This window comes from Salarias fasciatus, chromosome 22, assembly GCF_902148845.1.
Source record: "Salarias fasciatus chromosome 22, fSalaFa1.1, whole genome shotgun sequence".
NCBI classification, from domain to species: domain Eukaryota; kingdom Metazoa; phylum Chordata; class Actinopteri; order Blenniiformes; family Blenniidae; genus Salarias; species Salarias fasciatus.
The window spans coordinates 22,052,186-22,058,185 of record NC_043765.1 but is presented as its reverse complement, the minus strand read 5'-3'; positions in this window follow the sequence as shown (position 1 = coordinate 22,058,185).

Here is a 6,000-nt window from a genome sequence, read left to right as displayed (position 1 = left end):
CATTTTTTTTTTTTTTTTTTTTCGGGGTCCTGAACTACTTCACACTCCTCTGCAATAAATCTTGCATTAGTTTGAAATCCACGTTGTTGCCTGTGAGAAACGCTGAGTGGATTCATGATATTTTCCTGCATTTTAAATCGGCCCACATGCTCGCGTCACAGCAGGGAGCCAAAACCACCAAAATCCAGTTGTTCTGAGACGGAGTGAGACAAACCGGAGCTGAGGCTGTGTGTGTGTAGCTGAGGAGATTTGTATTTGGAAGCCGAACGGCGCATTGTTTGTTTTAAGTGGAACAAATACTGAACAGGAGTTGATTATGTGCTGTAAACTGATGTAGCTGTGCTCAACGAGCCGGAAGAATAGAGGAAAAAGAGAATATTAGTTTGAGTTAGAGAGGCTAAAGCAGTGTCTCTCTCAATGTGGATAAAACTCCTCTAGTCAGGACTGACTCAGGTCAGCCACTTTCTTCTTAAGAGGCTGGCAGACCTTACTATTCCTCCTGTTTCATTGATTTCTAAGCGTCCAGATGTTACCACACTATGAACAGCTGATTCCACACTGTAGCAGTAATTATGTTATATACATGCATCTTATAAAAGATGACAATGAAATAAGAAAGTACAAACAAATATGAACTCTAATTTGAAAGGATTAACCAGATATTGCCATCTAAAATATTGTTTTTGTGAAATAGGAGGAAACAAAGAAGCAACTTAAAGGAGCTAACATTTTGAAGCACCTTTCCTATTTTTCCGTGTTTTCTTCTGTAATATTTTTAACATTAGTTAAAAAAAAAAACGTTAAATTTTTCTGACTACTGCTGGTCGAACATGTAAATAGATCACATCGGTCCTTCCATCCATGTATGTTTGGGTATGATTCATTAGTCTTAAAAGATGGGAGCTGAAAAGATGTTGAAATCACATCAGTTGTCTTCAAGCTTTAAGCTAAGCTAACATAAAACATGACTTCATTTTAGTTTCATCAAGCTAATGAAGTTCTGGTGAGTCTTGATGTGTGACCATCAGTATTTCTGAGTATTTGAAAAGGTTTCGATGCATCCAGGTTGTAGAAACGCGCAGCAGCAGCATCTCTCTTTAGGGAGGAGCAACGAGACCCCAGGGCCAGGCAAACAGGAAGGGATTGGAAGTCAAGCCAAACTATCACAAGTTGAACACAAAACATGCTGGAGAGAAATGCAAAAACCAAACTTTGGTCAATAAAAAAGTACTCTGAGAAAAACCAGCTCGAAGACTTTCAGCGGCGACGCCAGTGGATAAATAAAAATCCAGGAGCGACTGCCGTCAAGTTCAGATTGTGGGAATAAAAAGCCAAATGACTTGACCTTCACGTTCAACTCCGAAAGCCAAAACACACTCAGAAAATTTCCCTGAGCTTGTTAAAAAGGAATCAGATAATAAATGAAGTTGTCAACCAGCTCTCCCAAACCTTGACACCTACTTCAATCATGAGAATTTTCTGTCCTTCCTTTCTTTTTCTCTGCACCGCAGCAGCTCGAGGAAACACATGTTTTCCTTCACGCTGACTTTTGACTGTAAGTTACCTCAAAGGGTAATTCTGCTCCGTTGCCTCCGGCTCGCATGTGTTTTGGCCGTAATTCCAGGTGAGTCACTGTGCTCTGCGCTCCAAACTGACATTTTCTCAGCAGAAATGTTGATTTGTTGCAGAATATAAAGCAGGCGTGTTGCTAACAGCATGAACAAAAGGTTGTGTTTGATTGACCGTAAGTTGTTTAACTGTGCAACAATAAAACCGGCAATTACAATATCATATTCCTTCCTTCCTCCGAGTCAGTAATTCAGTCATCATTCATGTTCATATCTCTGTTTTCCTTGTGTAGCATGTTAACAGGATTTTATGTGAGCTGCTGTCAGATTAGAGGGAGCTCTCGGGAATCGTGTGAAAAAGCCACAAACTACTTTACGTCACTATTTTTTAATGACATATTATTATTCAAAAAATGGCCCCATTTACAGGGGAAAATGTAAAACTTTAGTTGCATTTTGTTTACATGACAGTGGTGTTTGCATCCACTGAAAATGCATCTTTGAAAACATCAACTCTAGATGTAAACACAATTTTTGGAAAACACTGCGTCTGTTTCCATACGGACGTCAGAAACACTGCGACTAATGGATAATAACGTTTTCCTCCAGAGTGTCACGACTTACAGTCCAGATTCTCCTGGAATTGGTGGTTTTCTAGTTGACAGTCAAAGTAATAACAGTCCGACTTGGTCATCTGTCCATGTGAATGTCCGTGTACTCGGTTAATATTCAGAGAGTATCGTTCTCTGTGTGGTTTCATTACAAAAACAACAGCAGCCACTAGTGGCCCAACATGAGAACTACATCGATTCTGACACTTCGGTTCTAAGACGTTACTGTGTAAACGCAAAACTTTCCGGGAACGAAGTACATTTATAAAGCATTATAACGCCATTATAGCACGTGTAGCTATAAACACTCATAAATGATCACAATGCCAGGACCTAACCCTAACCCTTACCCTAACCCTAACCCTATGCTGTGTAGTGGGTTATAAAGCATTGTGATCATTTATGAGTGTTTATAACCACTTATAATGTGTTATACCGGGTGCTTCAAGTAAAGTGTTACCGTTATTCCTCCTCTTAGCGACATAAACGACGTCCCACTGCTCCAACTTTCCTAAACTACTACTTTCAAAATCAAAATTCATTATAACTATATGAACAATTAAATTATTTATATGCTGAATTATTTGAAACAGTGATTTATAAGGAGCACTTTCCACAATCTGGAGTTTACTGGGAGTGCAGAAAGCCATGTTTCTCACGGCCTCCCAGTGCGATCTCTCTGTAAAGCCGGCTGGTTCGGGGAAGGATTAATGGCAGAAAGAGGGACAATCATGCTTTTTTTTTTTTTTTTTTTTTTTTTTTCATACCCTAAATTAACAGCGATTGTCATGAGAGCGCTGAGAGCGGAGCCGGACCCTCGACACCACGGGGCCCGCTCCGCCGCCACCTGGGGAACAATGCCTTGTGTGCAGCTCTCACCATCTCCTGGGATACAATTGTTCCACTAATGTCATTGAGAGCTCGTGCGGGCTCTGGCCGCGCTCCCGAACCCCGCGGCACAATGATCGCAATTCATCACGGAAATATTGAAACGGAGCTGCTGCCTGGGTAAGTGTGCCGCCACATGGGACGCCATTGTGGACGCCATTGTGGACGAGGGGGCAGGACACCCATGTTTCCCATTTGTTTTCTGGATGGCGTGGGGCGCACATCTGGCACGAGATGTTTGCATCTCCTATGTCAATTCAAGCCTTTTTCCATTTGTTTTAGGCGTGAAATCTGATATTTCTATATAAAAACCAACGCAATAAGCTCATACTTTTAGACGACTGTCTTTTCAGACACTCGCAACTACACTGTCGTTTAGTTTGAGTCAGACATAAGTCAAATATTTACACTCCTGACAGACATATCAGGCTGTTTGAGTGAGAGATGCTCCATTACGCAGCAGTGTGCAGCCTGAGCCTCGGCGCTGGGCGGGAACCCAATGACATGTTTAATGAGTTCTCTCTGGAAACAGCTGCGCACTAAATCAAACAGCCAGACTGCAGCAAAAACAGTCGAGATGAGTGAAACAAGAAGCTCAGGGACGTGAGATGATAGAAAATACAGAATCAGGAAGATTAAATCTGCTTTTATCAGCTTCGGCGACCAACAGGTACTGAGAGAGACAGGAGCGTCTGCAGCGAGGTGTTCAGAAAACCCTGACCGATTCCACTTCCTCCACTCAGGCCACCAGACAATTCAGAGCTTATTGCTCTGTCAGCTGCACCGAGGGTTCAGGACGTCCCGGTGTGTGTCTGAGTGAGTTACCGAGCTGAAAAACACTGTGATGTGATGTTGATTGAAGACCCATCGCACAGGGAATTACAGTGTTTCTATATCGGTTGTTCTTCCCTCCTCACTGTGTTCTTCTAGATTGTGCTGCTGTTTTAAGACATCAAGCCTGAGACTCTTCGAAGTTATTACTTTACTTGAGTCTGGGTGCAGAGTTTTGATAGCACCCAGTTTAAGGAGGTGTTGGTACAAGTCGACCACAGTGTAGGACAGCTGAACTTCTGCCTGTAAAACTGAAACGGGCCTTTAAACAGAGTTCAAGTAATTGATCAATCTGATCTGGGCAGAGCATCGTTCTGTCAGTGAGAGTATTGCCTTTTAGCAAGCGCTGCCTGACAGCTTCTTACGCTTTCTGGGTCAGGATTAAGGTCGGGAGGACTCGTCGTACGGGAGGACTCATTCCTCAACTGGTCGTAATTTAATCAGCAGGTTAATTACCATGTTCTCTTATTTAATATGCAATTTTGCAGTTTTGTTCCTAAAGTAAAGTAAGTTTTCGGGCTTCAGCACTTAGATTTGAACTTTGTGATTTACTGTCAGAATTATTGGTCAACTAGTTAATACCTCACTAGTTGACTGATGATTTAATTTCACGAAAGACTTTGGCCCTGTTGACACAACAAAGTCTAAAGTGAAACAGCACCGCTTTTGCTTCAGAAATGTTTTGCATTCAGATGGCAATTTTTTTGAAAATGAGCGTCGTATCCAGAGAAACACTTAAACAATGCAGTTTTCATGTTGGGCCACGAGTGAGAGATGTGTTTATGAACTACATCCAATCACAAATGCACACTGAAGACACGTAACTGTCTTTCTTTGCTGTTTTCTTGTAAATGGACTTCGGCACTTTACTCCGACCTCCTTTTCCCGGTCTGATGAGTTCTTAACCCATCTGTTTGGCGTTCCTCCTGACCGGGCTGCTCTGGTTTTTGCTCCCAGTTTTATGTGAGCTGTTCGCCCTGAACTCTAAGACAACAAATGTCCTTCTGTGTCTCTCCTGGCTCCTCTGTGTTGGATAAGTTGTCCACATAAAAGTGGGAAAAACGTCACTTCAGTCGAGGAAGTGGGTTACATTGTTCTTCCATTTATTATTTATTTAACAAATTCTGTAATCCAGTTCCAAAAGGTCTTAATCAATCCCAGTTGACATCTTTTGAAACCCATGTGACTCTGACCAACACAATGAATGTTTTTAAACAATAAACCACATTCTGGGTCCTGTGGTTTAAATATCTGAGGTCGTCTTTATGCCTCATTTACACGACAACTTCTCAAGCCAAAATTCATCATTGATACATTTTTAACTTCAGCAAACCTTCACTGGTTCACAACAACATTTTGAAAACATGGAAACAGTAGAAATGCTGAAAATCATGTACTTTTCATTTAGGAAAACAATACGCTGTAAACATGAACATTAACAAGTAGTCAAAAAATGGAGTCAGTGTTTTCAAAAAGTTCCACCTTGGGAGTCGCTGTTCCGTGGCTCCAAGAACTGTTCTAATGGAGAGAAACACCCAGAATGTAATGAAAGTTTTATGTTTTCGCTTGAAGACGTTGTGTAAACTGGGCCTTAGACTGGACAGCCTCATCTAGGAACAGCGCGAAGTGATGAATCCACCTGGAAAATGGATGAAGTGGCTTCTAAAATATGTGACCAAGTGCACTTGACCTGACTGAATTGCTTTGAGCAGCACTCTTCAATTCGTGGATAAAATTTTTAAAAAATCTGGAAATTCACGGCTGACACAAATTCAAGCAAAAATGATGCCAAATAATTCCGCTCAGTTCATCAGATAAAAAGTGGTTATCAGTCACCTCAATTCTCAAGTGGGCCAAGTGATCCAAAAACTGGAGTGATGTGGTGAAAGGACAGGACTTGGCGTGTGTGTGTGTGTGTGTGTGTGTGTGTGTGTGTGTATTGAGCTGCATTGTGGTTCTTACCTGATGGCTCTTTAACATCCAGTCATCCGTCTTCTGCATGAGTTCCTCAGTTAGCTGGAATCTTTAGATTCTAACTGTGTGAGCAAATAAATTGCTTCATCTTAAGAATCTGATGACTAAAAGGCCTTTATACTCATTTT